Source organism: Numida meleagris, chromosome 3, assembly GCF_002078875.1.
Source record: "Numida meleagris isolate 19003 breed g44 Domestic line chromosome 3, NumMel1.0, whole genome shotgun sequence".
NCBI lineage: Eukaryota > Metazoa > Chordata > Aves > Galliformes > Numididae > Numida > Numida meleagris.
In genome coordinates, this window is record NC_034411.1 from 43,242,456 (window position 1) to 43,267,953 (window position 25,498).

The 25,498-nt window shown below is 38.0% G+C and overlaps 1 protein-coding gene across 10 annotated transcripts in view; it reads left to right on the forward strand.

Moving 5' to 3' along the window:
• The window catches only part of PDE10A (phosphodiesterase 10A), a 361,041-nt gene that overhangs the window by 18,735 nt on the left and 316,808 nt on the right, over positions 1-25,498 (forward strand). For 3 of the 10 annotated variants that reach the window (XM_021391098.1, XM_021391096.1, XM_021391095.1), the window contains exon 2: positions 8,728-8,822. The exons of 5 other annotated variants lie outside the window; for them this stretch is intronic. The gene's annotated coding sequence lies outside the window, so the exon portion shown is untranslated. Of the gene's footprint in view, positions 1-8,727; positions 8,823-19,982; positions 20,112-25,498 lie in introns of all 10 variants that reach the window. 2 more of the 10 variants (XM_021391100.1, XM_021391102.1) reach the window with 2 other exon arrangements.

Genomic DNA, 25,498 nt, shown 5'->3' on the forward strand with positions numbered 1-25,498 from the left:
AATGGCTAGTCTGTGGTGTACCACATGTTGCAAAGCACCTCTTGGTCCTGGCTATGCTGCATACAGCACCAGACTGCTTGAGGCCAGACCACTTGAAAGGATGATGCTACAGACTGGCATATGGTAGCAGGAAAAAAAGAGACAGTGGAAAACAAGGTAATGTTCTGTAGGTGGTGACAAAAAGAAAGATGTACTTGAGAGGAGTGCATTGCTAGAAAAGTTGACTGGGATGTCTGGGGCTGAGATGGGCTGTATTTGGCTGACTTGGGTTGGGAGATTAAATAGTGACAGATGGTTCACATGGTTTTCTAATGCAGGAGAAGGCATGAAGCACGTCTGTGTTTGTGTGAGGGATTGCCAGAGCTTGGAGAATTGATTACGTGTGAGAAGCTTAACATGTGAACGCAGTGTTTGTGTGCAAGCATGCAGAGGCAAGAGTGTTTGTGTCAAAGGATGGGTGTGCAAAAGCTGGTTTAGCTGTGTGTACGTGTGTACGGAAGAGGGCTGAACACATCTATGTGGGCTGGTAAGATTTGTTGTGCTTTAATTTTATTTTTTTTTTTAATTTAAAGCTGATGTAACTTTCCTTACTCTAGAACTATAAATGCTGTAAAGACGTATTTCCCTGCTGAAATGTTATTTCCTGCAAATAAGTTCTTGAAACATGATTATTTTTAATAAAGCATTCTGTCATAAGACATAAAAAATTCTCTTCTGATATTTTGATGAAGCCAAGTTTTGCAATGCATACCTAAGTCATAACATATAGAAGACACTTAATTTGTAGACTGTTACAACATACTTTGGGTCATATTATGGCCAAAGACTGTGACTTAGTTTACCCAAAAAAATATTGTAATCACATTGAAATGCACTTCCTGAACACTTTCACTGTTTTTTATTTTAACATAAGAAAGCATAATAAATCTGTGCATTTATTGTGTGACAATAAACAAGACTCTGATATTTCTGACAATCTGTCAGGAAGTTTTGGTTCTATCCAGAGTTTTCCAGTCATGTTATAAAGTATAGCAGTGTGTAGTTGTATTTCACTTAGTTAGATTATGTAATGATAAATAAAGATCAAGATTTGAAAAATACTGATATGGCTTAAAAATAATTATGGAAAATGTCATGATTATACCAAAGCTTTCTGCCTGCTCACAGCTGTGCTTTTCACTCAGAATGTTTTAGAAGAGTAAAAGGAATTATATCAAATTTGGATAAGCTAAGAGTCTGTGTTACCACAATCCATTTGATGTTATTCTATTTTGCTGTATATTTCCTGTGTATTTTCAGACCCACAGTGTTCTTTCTCTTTATTCACGGTCAGTACTTTGAACTCATTCTGAGAAATGTATGCAATCCTTACATTCTTCTAGGTATAATACAACCTATCCTTCAGAGATTAAGCTTTTTTTTTGGGGGGGGGGGAGGGATTTTTCTTTTTTTTTAATTATAGGGCAGCCTTGGTTGAATTTGCTCCTCTACAATCCTAGCTGACCACAACAAGAAATCTATGAAAAACTAAAACTACATCCTCAAAGAGTCTAGTTGCAGAGTAGTCTAGGAGCTGTTGGTGGGGAGTAGGAAACTGAACATATTTTAAGGATGGCCTCACTTTGGCTCTCAGCTTAGTGAACACATTGTAAACTTTTTTATTCTGATAGATATATGTATATTAATAGCGTGCCAAGAACAGCCAGAGAGAGAGGTGTTGAGCATAAAGTCAGGCTATTCTTTTTTTTTTTTTTTTTTTTTTAGTCTGACACATTACTGTTACAGATTCTGCTGCAATCATAGTGCTCCCTCATCCACTTTATCCTGAAAAGCAGGGAAACTGTTTGGTGAGAAACTGCCAAATTGGAGCTGGGTGCTTTGAGAAGTCACCTGGGGAAGTCCATAAACAGCACTGCCATTCTGTTGATGCTGCAGGAGTGCCCTTGCATGTTTCCTTGGAGTAGTGAGCTACTGCAAAAATGAGGGATAGGAAGAAAGGCTTTGACTCCTCAGAGATACAGGGGATGAAGTTGGACAGCTGATACAACTGCAGCCTCAAGGAGGCTCAGGTGGTCCCAAAGAGCAATCAGTGATGGGACTGAACCCAATTTTATAAGTGCTATTTGGCATTGAGTTGTAAGGCACCACAGATTGTAATGCCATAAGGACTAAAAGTAGTCACAGACTTACTGGGAGCATGTGAATGGCAATTACAGTGACACAATATCTATTTTAATTGATGAAAACTGAAAGGATTGTTCAGATTACAAATGGTTTCAAAATGATTCTGATCTTCCATTTTAACTGTGAAATGAAGGAAATTCATCTTGTTTATTGATCTCAAAATTGACATGCTGTCAGCAAGCTCTTTGGTACTAACTGGCCTCTTCCTGCCTCCCCAGACCCAAAAGATGCAACCCTCAAAGAACAATGAAAATGTTTGTTTGTTTTTTTCTCTTTCTTTTGTTTTACTTTGGTGGATGCTGAATCTCATCTGTGCTGTTTTTTGATTGTTGTTTTCTAAGAAAAATCTTATCTGGAAGGCAAAACCAAACTACTTTTTGTAAGAAGCAAGAGGGAAATGACATAAACTTATTATGATGCTGATTGCTAGCTACATTTCTATAAGTTCACTGAATTTAGTGGATAACTCCTGCTGACTTCTTCAGTGGGCTGTGAATTAGACCTTGCTTTCTTATTTTAAAATATTTGAGACAGCATATGTATATTGCAGAAACCATCATTTAAGCGTAGAAAGAGTGGGAGCAGCTGAAACATGGACTGCAAGTTTTGCCAATTGTCTTGGGAAAAAAAAACAGAACACCACAACTGGAATATCTAATGAAATATTAAAGTATTCAACCATACACATCCTGTTCCTATTAAATCTCGCTTATAAACATCTCAGAACTGTTTCATATAGCTTATGGAATGTGTACAATTTTACATATGCCATTACTACAACCTTTCTGCATGGTGTTGGATCCTTCTGGTGTCTGTTTACAATGAAAAGGGGATTTCTCAGGTGGTCACTGGGAAGCCTAGGGCTGCTCCACTGTGCCACTTGCTTATTTTGTTGCGAAATTTCAGCTAGGCCTTTGCTTGCATGAAAGCTCAGCTGAAAGCCACAGAGTCAGCTGAGTTTTACTGAGAGTGTTTGAGATTATTCAAATCTCAAGCTTTGAAATAACTGAAGGCCCATGTGAACTGGGCATAGTGATGTTTCTATGTAACTGTGTGCATTTTTAGTGTCAACTTGTCATACACTACAAGGCTTCTTTGGACACAAGTGGTGTGAAAGGGCTGTTTACATGTGACTGTTTTGGTGTAAAATTACTTTGACCCTTTATTGCTAAGTTATTCTGCATGCATCCATGGTATCAGAGAGTCAAACAAAATTCACAGGGATAAACTGGTTTTCTGTCTTTTTTGTTGTTGTTGTTCATTGTGTGTTATCAGTAATGTGGAAAACTTTGTGTTTTTTAGTGTCTTTTCATTGTTTCTTTTCTCTGGCTTACCTCCTCTCTGATGGTGTTTAGTTACTGTGCTGTGATTAGTGGCACGTGGCCTAGGAGAGTTAATTTATGTTTCATTTGAGTAATGTTTAGTGTGCTAGCAGATTCACGGCTTGTGAGGATCTGACTTGTCTCCTTTCCTCCATTAGAAAGCTTTTATTCTGTAAGTTTTTAAGAATAATTTAAAAACAAAACAAAACAGAAATCTAGAGCTGTCATCTCAGCTACTCTGGGATTCTCTGCTGCAGCGTACCTGAGGTTAGTCCTCTTCCATGTACTTGAGGTGAGATCAAAGTGCTGGGGTGGTTCTAAATTTCTGAAGTTTGGGTGCGGAAGTAGGGCCATGGTCTGAAAATTGTCAAAGCTTTTGCCACATGGCTCTGTGCATCCACTTTACTCTCTTGAGTAACTCTCTGCCTTCTGGGTGCATTCAGTATTTTGTTATTTATGTGCCAGTAGTGCTTCAAAGCTGCAGTTGTGAACAGGGATTTCAATATGCAGTTGGACTTCATGCAGATTGAAGAGATTGGTTTTGACCTTGGTTTTGAAAATCTGGTAGTTTTTTTTCTCCTTTTACCTGTAAATCATTATTTAAAAAATATTTAAGGTACCAAAGTCCTTTTGATTCAAAGTATTTTCTTAGATTCTGAAATACTTGCCTGAACTGAAGCTGGTCTTTCTTTTTGTATGACTTGATAAATGACAATTGTATTTACTGAATATTGTTACGTACTTTAAATCTCTGTTAAATTCAGTTTTCCAAAGCTTTTGTATTCCATACCTGGATAAAGCAAATACTTTAACTTTCAAATAGGGCCATTTCTTTTTGTCCCAGTGAGGACTAGTAGTATTTGCTGAAGTAAAATGGTGGTGATTTTGATGTTTTTATATAATAAAATTGCCCCCACTGGATAGCTAATAGTAGGATCTTGCTAAATTTTAGCCACAAGAAGTTATAAAGAGGTTATAAGGAAGTCCTAAAGTGAATTTTTTATTGATCTGGGATGTTATGATAGAGGAAGGTTTGAATAGCCAAGCTGGGCAAAAGCCAACTTCATATAAGCCTTTTATTCAAAATTAATATTATATATTTTTTCCTCCTCTTTAGAGGGAATAGAGACTTCTCATATCATAACACATGATGATTTTAGTTACAGTTACAATAAATCACTTAGAGCTTTCAAAACTTCAGTCGTGCAAAATAGGACAGCAATTCAGGGTAAGGCAGAGAATATAATAAAGCATGAGAGCTGTCTGAACAAAATACTAGAAACAATACAGGAAAAAAATATTTTCCCAGAATGCAGGATTAAATCTGACTGCCTGAACATGCTTGAGGATATTTGTAAGACTACCACTCATTCAAAATTCTAAGAACCTGCCCCTGCAGTTTTTGATTTGGTCTTGTTATAGGAAAAGCATGGGCAAATTTCTTTTAAAACCAGACATTGCACACGTTCTCACACGGGAAACAATATTTCGTAGTTCCTAGCTAAAAAGGAAAATAAGATCTGACAATATTGGGTATGTGTCAATATAGAACTCTTAATGCACTAAAATAAAGCCCAGACTGAATATTTTTGTTCTGAGTAATTTCCTATTTTACTATTAGCCAACAGAATTCCTCTGGAGTAAAGGCTGGTACTTACTGAGAATAAATGTGTGTTTTGGTCTTTATTAATTGTTAAAGAGTGAAGTTTTCATATTTGTATAGCTGAAACATTTAACATTCCATGGGTGAAACAGCAGTCAATTGTAAAATCTTGGGTTTGGCCGTTTTGTCATAGGCTTCTATAGGACTGGATGTGTCCTTAATCAGTGCAGACCTTTTTGAACCTCTCCATGGTTATGCTCTAATTTTGGGTCGTTCTTTGTGGCCAGGGAACTTCCTCTCCTCTGTGGGATGTGCCGAACAGCTGGAAGCTAGATATCTAGTGAATGAAAGGGAAGCTGGCTCTTGGAGAATCTCCTCTGGAACACGGAGAAGGGAACTTTTTAGTGTATATATAGGAAAGATTCCATTTCATCTAGGAAAATGTTACACTGAATTTATTAGATGTGTAACCAATACAATTCAATAGTTCTTTGAAAACATTAATGATTCAGTAGAAAATACTTTTTTTTTTTTTACATGTTCTCTTTTAAATTAAGATAGGAAGTTTTATAGTGAAGATAATATTCTGTAGAAACTTTTAGGACATAGGCTTTACCCCATAAGCACTGTCATTATTCTTTCAAAATACCCTTCAAACTTTCCTGTATAAGCAGCTGCTGTTTCCCTCTGGGTTTGTTCTGGAAAAACTGAAGTCCATTTAACTTTTTACTTTTTTCATAATGTTAGTAGCTAATTCAAAAGTTCTGGATTAGTTCCATCAAGTGTTGGATGGGGAGTGAATGATGTTTTGTGTCTTGCAATAAAGTTATTTGGAAAACAAGAGTGCTGGACAAAAATGGACATGGGCTTTGCAGAACCTTGCTGCAGTTATCTGAATGAAAAAACAACCCGTGTACAGTTTTCAAGTTTGACTGCTTTGAACTCTGTCGCTTTAGTTGTTAATTCTGACCTAAGTTTCCATCTTATGTGGCAAAATATGCACATGCATGCATAAAGTTACGGTTAACTAGGACTTTGCTGTTTCCCTGTAAGTACTCACGGAGAGCTTGTTTTGCTGTGATAGATATGAAAATGAGGATACACTAGGGTAATTCATATTTTTATTATACTATATGGAGTGTATCTTTTATGCTTGGGATAGAATTAAAAGTCCATTGTAAGGTGGGGCATGTTGGCCCAACCAGTAATGAGGGATGCGCTGAGATCTTTGAGATGCTAACATGAAAGATAAGACTGATTGTGGAGCATTTTTAAAGAAGACTTGATCTTGCAGGTATCCCTGCATGCTTATTTGTTGACGTCTATAGTTTGTAGACTTGTTTTGGTAAATTCAATAATAACCCCTTCTAAGGAATTTTTGTGAAAAGTAAATATGCATTAGAAGACTCGTATCTGTAGGTTTTTTTTTTTTCAAAAGTCATAGTTAAGTGTAGAAGTGTGTGTTAAATGCGCTTTTCCTTAATAGCAGTTCTTACTCAGGTTCCTACATTCTTGAATACCTGATACTTATAATTTTGTTTTCGAATATAAATGTGTATTGTATGCATTTATTTAACTGACTAGTAATATTTTTTTTGCTGAGTTTGCATTTCTTTATGCTATAAAATACTTCTGCTCTACTAGAAGGAACTTCAGAACACAAAAAAATGACTGGGTATGTGAAAGCTGTGCTATTTTCTGTCAGTATCTGTTGGTCTGATAACTGCTTTTCCTTTACTGTTCATATCCTGTTTATGTACCACAGGTATAGCAACTTAGTTCTTACAGTGATAGTGAAGGTACCTTACAAAACATCCATCCAAAAATCCGCTTTTTTTGCTGCATGTAGTTATCTCAAGATGTCTAACTACTTGCTGACCTCTTCTTTTCCACTGTATCCTCTGAAACTGAGCACGTTGCAGTCCTGTAGAAGTCAGGATATCCAGAGGAATTAGCTGCCTATTGGAATTCAACATTCCTTTGGGTGTTAGAAGTTTTTAATTAGATGGTTGGTTTTTGCTTTTTTTCCCAAGATCACAAATATTTGTTCTATCTCTATACCTTGTTCTGAGGAAATCACATACCTTGTTCTACATGATCACAGGACCAGACATCTTTTTAATGCCTCTGATATTAATGCCTCAGTATTGAAGAGGAAGACTTTTGTTTATAAATTGAAGACCTTGGCTCAAGAAAGCTTTTCTAGGGTACATGTTCATGGTCAGTACAGCGGAGTCTAGATAGAAAAATAGAGCTTTTGTACCTGACTTGCCTTATGGGCTGCTTGGAGGCAGTTATCTTTGGAAAACTAGGCCGTGGTATGCTCATCCTGGCTTCCATTGCCTTTGCAAAGGAAGGGCGTGCCTAACAGGAAGGTTCTGCCCATCTACTCCATGCCATTTCTGCTAAGGCAGTCTGTTGATGAAGGTGAGAAGTAGTTTCTCAGCTGGCTCCAACATATTCAGAAAATGGGAGGCTAGATGTGAATGCTTGATAGTGCTGTAAATGCGGCTGTAGGCTGGAGGTGTCTGGGAAAATCTCCTAGTGAAAGATGTAGGTTGCTGAGGCCTCTTAACCATGAAAATCAGCAGGCCTGGGTTTCCACACTTGCTGTTAGGAGTTGAGTGCCTAAGTTATATTTTCAACAATTAAGTGCTTTTTAAAAAGTTGTTTGGAAGCTTTGTCTTTTCAAACTGCTGTGTGTAAGTACAGAGGCATTTTTCAAGTATATCTATTAAAAATAAAAACCCTGTGTTGAAAGAAAACTGAAGAAATTATGAGTCAACGCTAATAAATATCAACTTTGGTTCTCAATCACTGTGTATATATCCCACTATGTACTCTGAGACCCTTCCCCATGCTTTGTAGCAAAACACTTAACAGTATTAATAAATACTGCCTGTTTTATGTTTTGTGATTAAATTTACACAGTTGGTGTCCAGGGCTCTAATACAATCTTGTTGCAGTGCATGATTTGAAAAAGCTGATAAAAAGAGAAAAGGAAAAATAGCAGCAAACTTAATTTGACTCTTTTAATTAGTGTAACAATTTCCATTAAATTTCACCTTTTCAGGTAAAAGGCACTGGAATTGTTCTGAAAATGTGAAGGGCTAGAAGAAGACTTGATTTTTCTTTCTTATTTGTACTTATTTCCCTCCAAGTTAGAAGGAGGAGAGAAATGTGTTCTAGCTAAAGACTGTTTCTAAGGACAAAAAGAAGATAATCAACTTAAACTGTGCTTCTATAAGTTCATGTCAAATCTGTTTTTTTTTTCAAAGAGAATTTTAAATAGCACCAAAGTTATTAAATCATTTACAGTCCATAGAATAAGAAAAATGTTTTTTTTTAGATGATCTAAACATTAAACTCATTTCTCTTTTTTCCGCTATGGCCTTAATATATAAAGCTGTCAAACTAGAAATATCCTCATGCTAAAGATAATTGTGTGATCAGCTTCTAAGTAGTCAGCTATCTTTAAAGGCAAAGCTACTACACATAATAATCTGTATACCTGATCACAAGACTGTTGTCATTGCATTATGAAGGAAAGTGCCGTTACTGCAACAAAACATTTAAGTGTGTAGGTCAAATTCTGTTGTTCTCACTTTTAATTTTTAGGTGTTACGTGAGAGTCTCATCCACTTTCTCCCAAAATTAAGAAGCTGACTATTAAGAAAGCAGTTCCCACCCTAAGAAGGTAAAATTTAAACAAGGTAAGAATTTTATCTTTTTAGGGCACAGGTCACTAATGATGAGTCTTATCTCTTACAATTTACAGACATATCACTTTAAGGCATGTAATCGTAGCTGGTCAGCTTGGGTTGCCTTTGTATTCAGTGGAGAATATATTCAGTGAGATTCAGTGAAACACAGGCACCACCAGATGGTGATTCATCTAATCTATTTTAGAGAACTATTTTAAGACAAGATGAATCATCCAGTGAAGGGGCCTTTCTCATAGACTTATAGAAAATTTAGGCTAGCAGGGCCCTCTGCTCGTCACTAGTTCAAGCCTTGGCTCAGAGCTGGTCTCATTTCCAAGTTGGATCAGATTGATCAGTGCCTATGTGATTGAGTTTTGAAAATTCCAATGATGGAGAGATCACAGCCTTTCTGGGCACATTTTCAGTGCTGAATCACTCTCACTTTTATTATTTTTTTCCTTTGCCTGATCAGAACTTCCAACAACACAACGTATGACCTTGTCCTTGTCTCTTGCCCTTTTGCTGTTCACCTTTGAGAAGACTCTGGTGCCACCTTCTCTATGACTCACATTTAGCTAGTTAAATTCGGGAAATAGTGCCTCCTCGTTATTTCCTTGGAAACTACAACACATACAAACAGCACAATAACACTATTCGATAGAGCAAATTCTCAACCACAAAAAACACTGTTTTTCAACATAGTCAACACACCATTAGCTATGCATTTTCACCAGCCATGAACAAGAGCCTTTATGCTGTGCTTGTAAAAATCTACATGGCCATCCAGAATGTGGCTTGTGTTACGTTCCTGTTGCTGCTGTTGTAACACCACACCATCTCACTGCGCTAACTTCTGATGTTTTGGCCAACACAATAAAACAGGAGTCATTACTTTCAGTGCAGCCCCATTTGCTCCCTTTGAGGAAAAGAGGTAGGTGCAGGGATTGTGTTTTCTTGTTTAAAATACTGTGCAAGAAGTGAATTTTGTCAACTGGCAAAAATATGGCATCTAAGTGTGATGTAATATATTTCAATTTCTCTGTTCCTTTTTCTGTATAACAGTATGGCCTCTAAAAGGTCTCTTTAGAAAACAATATTATCAAAGGGACCTTCAGATGAATTGATTGAGGTGCTATCCATACATTTACTAGATATAGATAGAAATACTGTTTTTCAGCCTAATGAGTTTGTCCTTCACATAGTCCAAAAGACTTATGAATACAGTATTTCTCCGTTCTGTGCTTTTCCTTAACATAAAAATACCATTGGCTAAATTCAGCTCTGCAGTTACTCTGATCTGAGACATCTCTCTGCAATCTTGTTGATTCAGCTTTAGTGGGATATAAAAAGAGAAGCAGTTGAATAGATAATTTAGACATTAATGGCTAAAGCTAGCAGGCTATTTCCAGAAGTAAGCATTAAATACTTGAGTGTCAAATTAGACAAGTATCATGCTCTAAAATGAAAGTCCAGATGAAGATAATTCCATGTTAGTCTTGTTTCAAAGAGGGGCCTTTGCTGTCTATGAATTTTCTTTGCAATACAATCCAGCATCTCATACTAAAAGTTGTCTAGCAAGAGTGGGATAGAATGAGTGTTGGAGGCAAGTAAAGCAGTTGTTTCTGCTCTTATAAGCAACCTCAGTCTTTCAGCTTGCTCAGTGGACGGTGAAATTGTCTTAAAGTGCTAAAATCAGCCCCAGAAAGATTGTTTTGCACTAGCCAATGCCTGGGGGGGGCGGGGGGGAGGGAGGGGGTGTTGGTAGACCTTGGTAGGCTATGATAATACTAAAAGGATGCTCGTCACCCAAGCAGGACATTTCAGAAGGGAGAGAGAATATCTTTAGTTAGGTTATCACCAGTCTTAGCTGATTAGTGCAGCATTTGTTTGGCTCCTTTCAAGCTGCCTTGAAGTCAGAGGATTTGTCACCTTCACGAAAGCTGTGTGGTTGATACTACCTGACTGAGCTTCCTGAGGCTGTAGGCAAGCTGGCTGAAAGTCCCCGTTCTGCAAAGCTGTACCTGTATACCTGCCAACCTGCTAGCAAGTGTAAAGACTGCTTGTGCTAGTAGTACATTCCTTTATTATTTCCTAGGGAAACCAAGGTGGTGGTGGTGATGGGGTGGAATATGCCCAGATCTCACTTTAAGGTAGGGATCAGGCCTCAGCCAGGCTGCATACTTGGCTCCAAGGTCTTTAGATGGGATTTAGCTGAAGTTAACTTTATGAGAGCAATATGTTAGTACTTTGCTACCCATTTGGAAAATAAATGTCTTCAATAAAATATATGTGAAATTTATTCTAAAATATGTTAATTATAGCAGAAATACCTTTGTTTGAAGAGCAGATGGTTTGCTAGGGTACTGAGTGGGGAAAAATAATTCTTGCTGAACCCAAGGATAGTGTATGATATCACATGGGGAATCCTCACTTTTGGCAATATATCAGAATGATTTTTTCCATATTCAAAATTTTCCATTCAGAAACATAACATGAAATAGCATTCCAAGATGTTGGCTTTGACTTTTTCACCTCTATTGAGTATAAGTATTGGAATTACCTGTCCTGTGACTCAGCATACCTGATACAGAACCCCTTGTGTGGTACAGTGTGTCGGCTGCAGACTCCTACACAGAGGTGTCCTACTCAGACACCTGCCCTTTAAATGTCTTTAAGCTTTGTCCAGTGCCATGTTGTATGGCTAAACTATACGTTTTGAAATTCCTCCTACACAGTTTCTGCACGTTGATTCATTCACGGCAAACTGTACCTTAATTCCACATCTGATACACTCAGCCTAGCTGTTGCACCTCATGCTATTTGGTGCCATTTGACAGGGGTCCCATGTATCATGGAGGACAGACTTAGTTTGCTGTTTTTTTCTGTCTTAATAGTCCACTGAGGTAGGACCTTCACCTGTTGTTTAATGTTTGCATAGTATCTCACAAATAGACATTCAAACCCATGAGTGAGAGGCACAGGTGCTTTTGCAGTAGAGGTGAAAATTGTTGAAGTGCTTGTTTTGCATAATTTGAAGGGATTTCCTTGAGCTGAGCTTCCAGAAGTCCAAGCATATGGAAACCCTCTGTATGTTGACAGATATGAATTGATTGAAATTGGATGATGACCACCTGCTGTTTTTAGAAATATCCTTTCCAGATATATCTAGTTTCTTTGCTTTCTTGATTATGTAAACCTTTGTACAATAGGGAAAGTTGCATTGTTCCATAAAAATTGAGTGTTTCCTTCCTTCAGGAAGTAAGCTTTTGATTATATTTAACTACAATTCTGGTAGCAAAATCAGGTTAAGATCTGTATCGTGTAAAGATTTTAATACTTCCTATTCTTTAAAAAAAAAAAAAAAAAAAAAAAAAAGCAGTCAACATAAAACAACCCAATTATTTTTCTCTCAAAATAGATTGATTCAGTCAACTTCTAATGCATGAAAAATGCTATTGATATGTGGTCTTTTTGGGTTTTTTTGTTTGTTTTTTTTTTTTTGAAAATATATAATGGAAATCTTTCAATGAGTTTGAATTTATTCAAGAGTAATATTCTATGTATAGTAGTTTCCTTTTTTTTTTTAAAATCAAATTATTTTTTAACAGTAAAGTAATTCTTCTGTAATACTGTCTAAATAATTTTACTGGTTCTTCATACATAGACTATACCCAATAATTTAAACCAGTTGATGCATGTAGATGGCCATCTCTGTGTTTTTCCAAAACTATATTCAAGTACTTCGAGCATCTGTTTTGGTTAAAACCAAAGCACACTTGAGGTGTCTTTTTGGTGAAGAAAACATTGAAAAAAAGAAGTGAGTTGCATGTAATCAGAGGAGCGAGGGGTCAACATATAAGCTGCAGCAGTAACTCTGTGAGGTGCGAATTAAAGCAAGTTGTGGATCTTCTAAAATGCCTCTTTTACACAGGAAAATACAAATCATATAAAACATAAGACTGTCTCAGAAGTTCTTCAGTTTTGTTGTGCATTCCTTGAAACCCATGTTTCTTGCTGGCTTGCTGTCTGCACTGCAGACTCTGGGGCCTGCATGCTCTGCAGGCTGGGCAGCTGTCCCGAGGCTGCTTCTCCAGACTGGGGGACTCCCTTGCACTTCCAACTGAGGCAGCTGCTCTGAAGCTGGTAGGCCATGAGATCAAGATCTTGATATCAGGAGTCTGAGGCCTCTTGCCAGCTGGAACAGACAGGAACTCTGGTGGAGGCTGGTGCATTCAGGCATCAGGCAGCTTGTTCTTCCCTTCAAGGAGAGAGTGTACTGTAGGGTTTCTCTGAAGCAAATTCAGAGTCCTACCCATTTGTCCTAGTGACTACTATGTTCCACCAAGTGAGTTGGATACCCTGGACAAAACTGTTAAGCTGTTGACGCGTGTTGACATCAACTATTCATTGCCCAGATTTAAATTAGAAAAAAAAAGAAGAAGAAGAAGATCAGAAACCATGCCAATACTTTTAAGCAGCTTCTCAATTTCAAGCCTGCTGGTGGGCTATGTTTCACAATGTCTTTTTCCCCCATTTATGCAGCTGGGAGGTGGAAGGCCTAAGAACCTGTCTTGAGGTCATGCCAAGCTCTGCAGTGGAGCCCAGATAACCAGAAGCAACAGCATTTGAAACAAGTCACAACTGGCTGTGAACAGTCTCTTGTGAGAGTTTGTGTGGAGTGCTTATATTGTGTCCATCACATTTTCTGCTGTGTCTGCTTTCTCCAACTTGGCTCTTCCTATCCTGGAAGAAGCAGGGGCATGGGGCACTGCTTGCAGCCCTGCCTCACTGTTAGGGCTTAGTAAAGTACTGGCAGGGCTGGCTCAGGCCTTCAGCCAGAGTGACACCCCTGGCCACCTCACCTTGTACCTACAGGTCAGAAGGGTGTGCTGCAGAACCCTGAAGATGCTTTGCATTCTTTCTAAGCGTCACTGGGAAAATAAGCATGAAGAGAACTGTAAAAGAATCAGTTGTATTGCAGCAACAGCTTTCCATGCAAACATGATATCTTATTTAATGGCTGTGAGCGTTCTTTGCAGTAGATGGGTGTGCTGCAGGAAGAAAGTGCTTTAACAGTGTCCTTCTGGACCAATTTTAAACAGAAAGCCAAGGCTTTTTAGCAACTAAGTTATGCATTGTCTGAGGGACAAAAACACTTCTGGCATTCATCCTGCAGTCAAATGTAAAATAAAAGTACATTCTATTGCTATATACGTAGTGGTCAGTTTCTGACGTTTTTGAAAAAGATTTTTAATACATGATTTTGAATTTTGAAATCCTTTGAGGTATTAATTAAAGTTGGGAACAGGGATCTCTATATATCCATGAAGATAAGTATTTTAGATGAAAAAAATTAAAAGTTTAATTACAGTCATAAAGTATTTTTTTTTTTTTACTTTATTTTACTTGGTTTTGTTCTTACAAACACGCATTTCAAATTCAACTCTTCTCTATGCGTGTATGTCATTGCCCTCTACTGGGCGTATTCAGAATAACTTTTTGGCGATGCTGCCTGCTTGCTTGTGGAGTCCGTGACTGTTACTTCAGCGTAATCATGCGGGGAATGCCTCCACACTCCAAGTATTAAACAAACATATGGAAAGATCTTTGTAAGGTGGGTAGGTCTGTCTTTGTGTTCTCTGTGTTTGGCCAATAGTTTTGTTTTTACTTTGTAACAGCAACGTTTTAAAAACTGATATTTTGAGACGTTTATTTTCTGGAAAGTTATGCAAGGTAGGACTGCTTATCTTTATTATAAGCAGTCATTTCTATGGGATGGATGTGGAAAATTCTTTTTTGGCTTGTTAAATACTCCCAAACATTTCATAAAATAAAAGGATTCTGAAAATGACATTGGCAGTGAAAATATAACTGTAGTGAGTAATCTACTCTTGTTGTAGTTCATGGCTAGGTCAATGTCATCTATTCTAATCCTTAAAATGTTTTCCATAAAGCGGATTAGAATGGGTAAAAAATGAAAAACAACTGCCTCACTGTTTTCATGTTGCAGACTGGGGTCTTGATCCTGCCTGGTGCCCACAAGGGCTGAAAGCAGTCCCCTGTTTCCTGACAGCTCGGGCAGGATTGCCTGCTTGTTGGTTACTTGGTTTTTGGTTTACTAGTGCCTGGCTTTATGGTGTTTATTAACTAAACCTTCCCTGGAGCTGATGCTGTCTCAGGGACAAGACTTGAATTGCTGCTGCTTTGCAGATTTAGGCTATGGTTAGTTTTGTTTTGTTTTGTTTTGTTTTTTCTTTTTCAGCGAGGAGGAAGGAAATAATCATGCATTGAGGGCTGCTGTGATTTGTGGTGAGTTTCCCCACAGGAGAGGAAGATTGGTTTGATGAGAGAAGAAGGAAGGTGGTGGCTGTTACTAGTGAGTGGAGTTTTGCTCGGTGCTGTCCTTGGTGACATTCCTCCCCATCTGCCCACCCAGTTCACAGCAGTCACCTTCTGTGGCTGTGGAGAGTGACCTGCGATCTCATCTGAGGGGATATTTACACAGGATCCTGGTCCTACCCATGAGCCCTTGGCCACTACAGGGGAACCACTTTCTCAGTCTATTGATCTATTGGTCTATGGCTATCTGGATATGTAGACATACTGAAGGAAGAGGAAAACATTGCTGCTGTCTCCAAAGGCAGTAAAGTAGAAGTTTTAGTATAGTACACATAGAGAACTTGCTGTTAGCTAGAGGAAATAGGTATAACATGATGCATAAAAATCAGAGAATGTCTTAGGTTGGAAGAGATCTTAAAGATCACCTAGTTACAATCTCCTTCTGTGGACAGGGCTGCCACCCACCAGATCAGGCTGCCCAGGGCCCCATCCAGCCCAGCTTTGAATGCATCCAGAAACAGGGAATCAACAGTTTCTCTGGGCAACCTGTTCCAGTGCCTCACCACCCTCTCAGTAAAGCGTTTCCTATTAATACCTAACCTAAATCTCCCATTTTAGTTTAAAACCATTCCCTCTTGTCCTATCATTATCAGACTGTTTAAAAAGTCAGTCTCTCTCCTGTTTATAAGCTCCCTTCAAGTAATGGAAGGCCCCAATGTGGTCTCTCCAGAGCCTTCTCTTCTCTAGGATGAACAAGCCCAGCTCCCTCAGCCTGTCTTCTTCATAGGAGAGGTGCTGCAGCCCTCTGATCATTTTTGTGGCCTCCTCTGGACACCCTTCAACAGCTCCACATCCCCCCTGTACTGGAGGCCCCAGGCCTGGACACAATACTCCAGGTGGGGGCTCACAAGAGCGGAGTAGAGGTGGACAGTCACCTCCCTCTCCCTGCTGGCCACCTCTCTTGTGATGCAACCCAGGATACTATTGGACTTCCAGGCTCTATAAAGTTGTGAGGGCAGCAGTGATGGAGAAGGAAGAACCAATCCTTACTGGGGATCTAGTAGCAAAATTCCTTGAGGATTTGTCTTTGGCATCCTATGTGTAATTTTTGATACTGAAAAAAAACTGACAGTAATGATGAAATTGGATGACAGCACAAAGTAGAGAAGTGCTGTAAATACAGAGGGCAGTTAGGCTATCTCACAAGGAAAAAGTGAACTATCTTGAGGGCTTCTCTAAGAGTCAAAAAGGGATAAAATTTAATAATACAGAGAGCAAGGTCATATTTAAAATTTCTTTCTTGTCAAGTGGATGTGTAACAGATTCAAGTCTGCAGGCCTAGCTGTTTGAAGTGTGGTTCATTTTAAAACAAAAACAGATTTTAATAAATGCTACTGCCATGATGTGGTTTGTAGCAGATTTTAGGACTGACTGGTCAGTGATGGTACATCATTTTTTGAATTTGGTGTATTTATTCATGTTGACTTAATTACTCATTCACAGTTATAAACACCAACCACAATAGTAAGAGAAGATGGGAAGATAAGTTTTGTTCTTGAGACAGTATGTGCAATAAACGTGGCATTACTTTTAGACTCAAGAGAACATCTTGAGTTACGTAAAAATAATTTAATTATTCAAGGAAGAATTTTCATTAGATTGTTCTGTACAGCTTGTAAACTTTTTTTGAGACTTAGATCACGTAACAGCCAGATTGTGGCTAACCGTTTGGGTCTTCAGAGAATTTCCAGTGTTCTGTTTCCTTCATCTCTTTGGAGCTTGAGAAGAAAGAGACTTGGTTACCAGATGTTAACAAAGTTATCCTGTATGTCTCAAAGATTCTCTCTGATGTCCAGAATTCTGAGTGATATAAGAGACTTCTGGGATTGTTTCCAGTTGTACACTGCATTTTGGAATTTATTGTTGACTGATACAAAATTAGACCAGAAGGAAAAAACAAACAAACCATGACTTCCATGTTTGCCATCTTTGGTAATGACAGCAAAATAAAAAGTAGGCTAGATACCTCCGTTAACAGAAGATACATACAGTTAATTGATGTGCAGAATGGAGACTTTACTGGAACTTTAGGCAATCCTTTCTATTTTCCTGGAGTGTTGTAAAACAATACTGTGCTGTTATAACAAGAACTCTATGAAGCAATATGAAATAAAAGCTGAAGGGAGACAAACGTGCTGTGACTTATCATAAGATGACATGATGATTTTTCCAGGTTTCCAGTGTTCATTGGAACCTGTGTATCATTGTACATTTAATACTGTATAAACAAAAACATCTAGGCAGAGCTTGACATTATTGACATTTCAGAAACAACTTTTTTTACTGACATTTTGAATTTGGATATTCAATAAAACATGAACAAAAGGGTTTGCATGCAAAATATGTAACTTTTAAACTTTTAAGGGCATCAAGTTAAAAATCAAGCTCATCTGCATCTAGTCAACAGAGCACTACGTTTGCGCATATAATCTGACTCACTAACAGTGCCTAGCCCTTACTATGTTATGCCATTGAATGGGAGAATAGCTTGAAACAGTCATAAACTATTTTTAACTTGCATTTAGCAAGGAATAGGTTGAAAAGAAATAAAGAAAATTAAGTGCAAGAAAAAAAGAGGTTATCTCTCTATTTTAAATATTTGAATGGTATAAGGTGATTATTTGAGGTAGCAAGATCTAATAGGAAGTCATTTTTACCAAAAGTCAGTGTTGTATGAGCTTGGTGCTGGATTAGGAAATCTGTTCCAGATTTCAGCAGTAAGCCATCTTCATTTTTTTTTAAAACCACATGTAAGTTATACCAGCGTTGGATGCTGAAATGAGTGGGGAACCTATATACTAGTAAGGGAGTGTTGTTTATCTACTTTTCCCGGAGTATGTCTGATGGGAGAGAAAAGTGCTTTGTATGTGCTGGTATTGGAATGTGCCTCTGAGAATGAAGTGATAGTGGAGAAAAGGAGAGCAGGTAGTTGCTGAAAACACACTGAATCAGTGGAAGTGGTATCAGTAGGCACTGTTAAAAAATGTGACAAGCTGATGGGTATATTTAATGCAAACACAAAGTGGATGGAAGCATCTTCATCAGTGACTCCCACTGCTGTCCCAGAAAACCAATCTAAATCATTCTTGTCTGTCTTAAATGTGGGACTTTCAGTCTAGGAATGTCACCAAATTAATGGGGTTAAGTACAAGATGGGAAGTGTTTGTTCAAAAATTTATTACTTGCATGCCTGAAAGAGTTCACTTAATACCTGTTGATGAAATAAGAGTAACTTCAGGGTTGTTTAAGTAACTTATGGGTAACTGAAGTTATCAGCGTCACTAGCAAATGTGATGTCTTTTTTTCTCAGTGCATGGACTGTGTGAACTAGCACTGGACTTAACCACAACAGGTATAAACTCTGAAGGAAAAGAATAGAGATGCGACAACACAGTTGCATCCCTACAGGATGTACAGATCACCCATGCAGGAGAAGCAGTTAAGAGAATTGGTCAGTACTAGGGACTGTCCAAGTAGTAATGTCCCTCACACTGTGACACTGGGCTGGGGTCAAGGCCAGTAGGGACAGTGAAGGTTCTGGCTGTAGTGAAAGAGTGGTGTTAGTGCTTTAGGTCATAGATATATTGGCTGAAATATGGGTAAGGTTACCGTTTATAAGAGATGACAATGCAGAAAGCAGATGGTTATCAGGATACTTTATTTCATTGAAAGGTATTTGCAAAAATCTTGAAATGGCAAGAGTTTCAAATAAGACCCATGCTTGCTTTCTTTCTCAGCCAAACTTGTAAGTAGGGTTTGAAAATAAATTCTACCACCTAAACTTATTGTTTCACAGGCTCCATTCATAACAGGCTCATTTCTTTCAGTACTCTACCTGTGAGGGCTTAGGGGAAGAACATATAACGTCAGTTCTTTTTGGTAGAAAGGAACATAAACTCTCAATTTTGGCAAGATAGTATAGTGATTGTTCACTGTGAGAAACAAATTTGTGCATGTGGTGGGCAAATTTTTCTGTTTGTCTGTCTCCCGAGTAGTGGTGTGGGATATCACTACCTGTTTTCCGTGTTTATCTCTGTCTTTGTGAAAGGCAGCACTATCATGTTAGCTTTTATTTTTTTTTTTTTTCTCTCCTGAATCACTCCAGGAAAAAGCAAGTTTATGGCCTGAGTAAAATCTTAATGATGCACAGAAAATATCCTCAAGTGATATACCCATACAATCTTCATAAAGTCTATGCTATAAATATAAAAAAAAAAAACAGTTATTTCAAATAATTGAGATTAGAGTCTCTTTGAACTGTATGGCTTGTTCCAGAGCCAGTATCCTGCTTTTCCTCTGAGTGGGGAAATCCTTCTGATGTCAGTACAATTCCAAGCATGCGTGCCAGGATATCAGAGGGAAGACTTGTCACTTTGACTCAATTTGGAGAACACTGTTTATCTTGCATTAGCCAATCCAGGACTTTGGAACTTGCTCTGTTTGCTGGTTAACAGTATTTGGTGATCTGTGGTCTCTGTGGGGAAGAAACTTGTTCAACAGGATTTGGGGTGGGACTAACCATATATGCCATGCAGCTACAAAAGGATGGGTTGGAAGAAAGGAGCTTTTATTTCGTTTTTCTTTCCAGAGGTGACAAACTGGCAGAATTCTTTACAGAGCTATTATTATAGATGCTGCTGGAATTTTCTTCAAATGTTTTGAAAGGACACTTTGAAGATTTCATTTTAAACAAGGGAGAAAATGCACCTACTTAAAGCATTGGACCTTTGGATAAAAAAGAAGATGGGTGTAATTATTCCTTTTTTACAGATCAAGGAACTGCAGGGAAGAGAGCTTGGCTTGCCCAAGGTCATGCAACATAGAGTTTTGGAGGGAATGGTAGAACCAGGAGCAGAATGCTGATGTTTTACTCCCAGGCAACATCCAGCCCACTGAAAAGTAAGCCTCTTAGCAGACCTGCTGTCATTGGGTTCATATAAAAATATGAAAAATTCCAACCCCAAAGATCTGCTCAATTCAGACTTTCTTAAAACAAAAACTTTGAGATTAGTTAGAACAGTATGAGAAAGACAGTCGGGGCTTGCTGCTACTACATTAATATATACTAGAGCACAGCTTGATTTCTTTTTTAAATTATTTTTTTAATTGAACATGCTGGAAAAAGACTAAAGTCAGTAGCAAATTTACAATCTGTTCTTCCAAAATATTTAGTGTGTCAAAAATATGAGAGGAAAAGAGGAGAAGGTGGTAGTTGTACATGGGCTTCTTCTTTTCTCAGTTGAGATTTCTGGAATAATTTTGCATACTGTTTGATCATATTCACAAATTGAAAGTGAAGCTACAGTTAAGTGTCAGCCGTGGTTATGACCTTGGCACTCAATGCTATTCGTGATTATTTTTTCACCTGCTTAGATTTCTGAGGCTCTAGAGTCCTTATGCTCTACATCAACAGATTGCAGATGAGGAATTGGCTGTAGTCTTTTCCAGCAAAATCTGTAATGATTATTTCTCTTGTATGGTTTTTATTTTGGTAGAATAGTTATCTATTCAAAAGTTAAGGTTCCCATAGCAATGTTAACATGACCACGTTGCACATATGCAGCATTTTCAATAACTGTTAATTTATGCTCTGCTATATATTTTAAATGTGGCTGAATTACTGTTGCTGTGGGAACCTAAACTTTTGAGACTTCTGACTTCTTTGCCTGGTTTAATGCCCAATTATAAAATTTTGCAGTGCAAAAATGATGCTAATACTGAACTCCCTTCTTAGTTTCTTAAGAGTAGTTTATATTAGAAAACACTGGGCAAAGTCAAAAGAGATTCTGAATGTGTGTGTATTCCAGCAAAGGGTTTTAAATTGTATCACCAGCTAAGCCAGTTATCTAGTACAAGTAATGGATGCACAGTCCAGGGCATGTTCCCAGTTCCTTCAGAAGTCAAATGCTGGTACTGCATGCTGCTACCAACATTTACCTGTGCAGGACAAGTTGTTGGGTTTATTCTGGCTTAGTCTTCAGAAGCAATTTCTGACCATGTGTATGTAGAGGAGAAAGCATTCAACAGCATCAGTAGTATTTGCATATCCAGTGCTGAGGTATGTCTGTTAGCAGTAATACTTGCAACACGTGTTGGAAATCCCTTGATGGATTTTGATTTCCTCCAGTGACTTCTGTATTTAGGAGAGCTTTGAGCTATTATTCTCATAAATTCATGTGGATTCTGCTTCAAATGGAGCAGGTGGCATCTCCAGTTTTGCTATGAGACCTTCTGTTCTATGCCTTCTAGTGGCATTAGGGTTTAAGGATTTGCTTGCATGAGAAAAATTGACTGGCAGGACTGTTCTCTTCTAGCTATTAAGGTATAATTTAGCTGTTCCAGAATAACTCCCACATGTGGATGAAATATTCCAAAATAAAAATGATTTTATTCAGTAACAATTATTTCACTTTGGAAATGGAGTAATTATCCTAGAATAAAATAATCACTTTACTTCCCGAGCAGAATAATAGTTACCGAATCAGAGTTGCTTACTTTGGACTAGCGCGTGAACACTGCAGAGCAGTTACTCTACTCAACTCGTCCTCCTTGCTTTTCACAGGCAAATGAATCCTGCTGGTCATGGTGTGCAGCTGGTGGCCTTGCCGTTGTGCTGGGCAACATCTGTGCTGCAAGAGGGGTCTTAAGTCACGCTATCAAAGGTTTAGAAACCATCTTAATGTAACAAATCTTAGAGCCCTCCAGGTAGTTTTAAAGGTTGGTCTTAGTACAGATGATTCTGATAAAATTGATTTAAATAATGTATGGGTTAGTACCTTGACACCAGGTTTTTTGAGGTTTTTGATAGGAGCTCTGTTGATGGAACTTGTCAAGGGCCTTGCAAAAATGAGAACAAAGGCATGCCTGCTTGAGTTCAGTTGGGCAACAGAACAAACTACAAACCATGGATTTGCTCTTCATTAGGGCCTTAACATCAGCACTTTGGGGTGCTGATACCCTCTCTCACCAAACCAGAGCGTGCTCCTCGGGAGGAGAAGTGTTGCGTGGGCTCTGTAGCCCCATTGAGTTTAGGGGCAGAGGCCTCCCACTGGATTCATGTGGACGCGTGGCTGGGACATGGGCAGGAAGTGTCGAGATTCCAACACCTGAGGGAAACTTGACATATTTCCAGCATTGGTGCAGTTCAGCGGTGACGACATACAATCACTGTCACCTAGGAAATGAAAAATGTTCCCATGGCAACCTTGAGGCTGCATTATTACTCAGCCTCAAAATGTTGACAGTTGGAAAAAGGCCTTTTCAGATAACACCCCCCAAGGTGTTATTTTTTTTTCACCTTAATAAATTTACATTGTTATTTAATCTGAAACAGTGAGAAGAAAGGCATATGTTTAACGCAAGATGCTTAGTGGAAATAAACCTTTGGGAAAAAAAATGCTGAATGTTTTACTAACTAAAAGCCTCCACTGCCTCTTAAAATAGTTTCAGATTCTGTGAAGGTAATTTTAATGAAGTGTATTGCACTTCAGTTGGCTTAAATCATCAGACAGCTCCTGAAATTATTTTGCTGGATCCTTTTACATAGTTTGAGTCACTCTGAAAGTCTCCAGCTGTAAACTGTAGCTTTATTTTGTAACCATGTAAATAACTGGAAAACGAACCCTTCATTTCATGATAACATGAATGCAGACGCTTGCTGTATGCTGCCTTCAGCATTTATTCAGTATTTATTTTCCTAGATATTTTTTGTTCAGTTGCCTTCTCAGGTCTTCTGCTCAGTCCCACTGGCAGCACCTGTGCCTGTGTAGGTGTCTCAGCCAGCAACCCAATGGATGTAGACTTGTAAGGGAGGAAATGCTGAAATTTCTCGACTGAGAATGCTACTTGCTGAGAAGCTCACAAACAGCAGTGAGAGTTTGTGCCCAGCAGCACCTGCTGCTGTTTCTGTGGGGCTGTGTTCCATACCCGTGTGGCCTTAGTGAGATCATGTGTAAGGGAGGGTTCTTACTTTGCTCAGATGACTTTTCTTGCTATCTCAAGTCTTCTTTGTGTTGACAGCGCTTCAGAAATTCATGTTTTCTGCACATTTTAAGGACTCCCTGCTATTTTGAACTGGAGCTTTTAATGAAAATATTAGGACCAACCTGTGAGGAATAAAATACCTATTCTATCAGTAGTAGTGCTTTTCAGCACTACTTATTGCTAGCTTTTTTACTGCCTTTTTAATACCGCCAAAAATCATGTGCTTCCATTAATGAATTACTTCCTGTATGGCATTGTATCAAATACTTCTTAAGTAGATGAGAAGTACCACTTCTCATTTTGTTATGTTGTTGGTGGTTTTTTGTTCTTTTTTTCCCTAGGAAATTACTTTGAAAAGGTCTGTCAGGTTAGACTAACACAGTCTATCCTTAGTTTTACCCTATTTTCTGTTTCAGACTCTGTGTCTTCATTTATTTTTTATTTTGAGATCTGTTGTAAAGTTTTGCTTGCAAGTAACATTCTCATGGCTTCTTGGGTCCTTCATCCTTGCCACCCTTATGAAATAAAGATCTAATGTCTTCTGCACTTCAGTTGGTATTTTTCCCTGCTTATTTCATTAGGAGGATGTAGAACTGAACCAGCAGTTTTAGCTTTTGGATCTTTCAGCATTTAGCATGATTACCTGTCTCCTTCCCTGCCACCCACTCGCGCATCTGCAAGTACACTGAGCTTTTGGCTTGTATGCAAAATTTGTTTCCACATCTTCATTCTCTTTAGTCATCCTGTTATAATAGAAATCTTCATTATCATCCTTTCTGGCAACTCAGAAAAACCATTCACTTAGAATTGAAATCATATTTGTATTAGTTTTTACACTGTGCCAACTGCAATATGCCCCTTCTTTTTCTGTCGTTACTGTCTTATTTATATAGCAAAATATCCCTTTTCTTTCTTTTTTGTAACATATAGTGAAATACATCTCGGCTTGATTTTTGATCATTTACACTTATCCTTGCCCTTCTTGATCTATGGTATTAAGAAGATTGCATTCCTTGCCATTTTATCCTCTTTTCCATTACTTTTTAGCCTCTTCACTTATTCTTAGTATCTTCCTTCGTTCATCTGCTAGATCTGATGCCCCTTAATATAAATCTTCCTAACTACTGAAAGTATAATTTCTATATTTATACCCTAGGCACCTCTGACTTGGAGAAATTCCAGATCTGCTTTATAGTCAAGTCCCTGACATCCTCAATCCATCTGATTTTACTAATAGAGTTTATCAAAGCTATGGGTTTTCCTTGTTGAAATCTATTGTAGACTTGCTTTCTTTATATTTCCAGTTAATTTAAACAGGGACCTCTTGTGATCCTTCTGTGCAAGGTCATACTCTATGTCCAGATTTTTTTATAATGATCTTACTGCTCATGAAAATCAAATCTAGATTTGCTTTTGTTATTCCTTTGAGTAGCTGAATAGGTCAGAGTAGCTGATTGAATCTGTCATCTTTAGCTCCTTAACTGGATGATAAAAAATAAAAGTTTATTATTGTTAGTATTATTACCCATTTCTAAAGCTGTTGGACAAAACCTGTCATTTTTACAACGATATTTTGTTTTTATTTCACTGTAAAGTGGTGAAATTAAATTTCTGATGGAATATGAAAGTAAATAATTTAAGATATCTAATGACTTCATATTTGGTGAAATTTTATGTCCTCGTTGTAATTATTGAAGTTCACATTTATTGTCACTTCCTTCTGGATCAAGTGATAACAATATATGCACAACAAAAATAGATGGTGATTCCTATACACTGAGAAATTGGTATAGATTGTTGCAGTGGTTCACTACCTGTGCTAAAGCTTCTGCTACCCTAAATAAATTATAGGATTTTTCCCTTGATATTTTACATATATTTTTATGAGGAATCTTTAATCCGGAAATGTAAAGGTATTTCAGACTCTATGTCTCTATTAACTCTGCTTATAAAGACTGATAATGGCAACACTCCCATCATCTGCTGATTTGAAAGTGTTGAGTAACCTAGCCACTGTCAGGTAATCTCTTGGCTGTGACCTCAAGTCAAATGAGGTGTTGTGAGGTTAACAAAGATGAAATGACAGATTATTCACAACGATTAAGCCTTCACGAAGAAGGTAGAAAATCTTGGTCCAGACTTCAGTTGTGATCATTTAGCCTAACGCTCACAGATTATTTCAAGTAGATGTTTCTTTGGTGCTTAACTACCGTGCTGAACAGCAAGCACCAGTAGGGGAGAACAGCTTTCTCTGCTGTACACTTAACAGAACTGCACAGAAAGACAGAGTCAAAATATGGTAA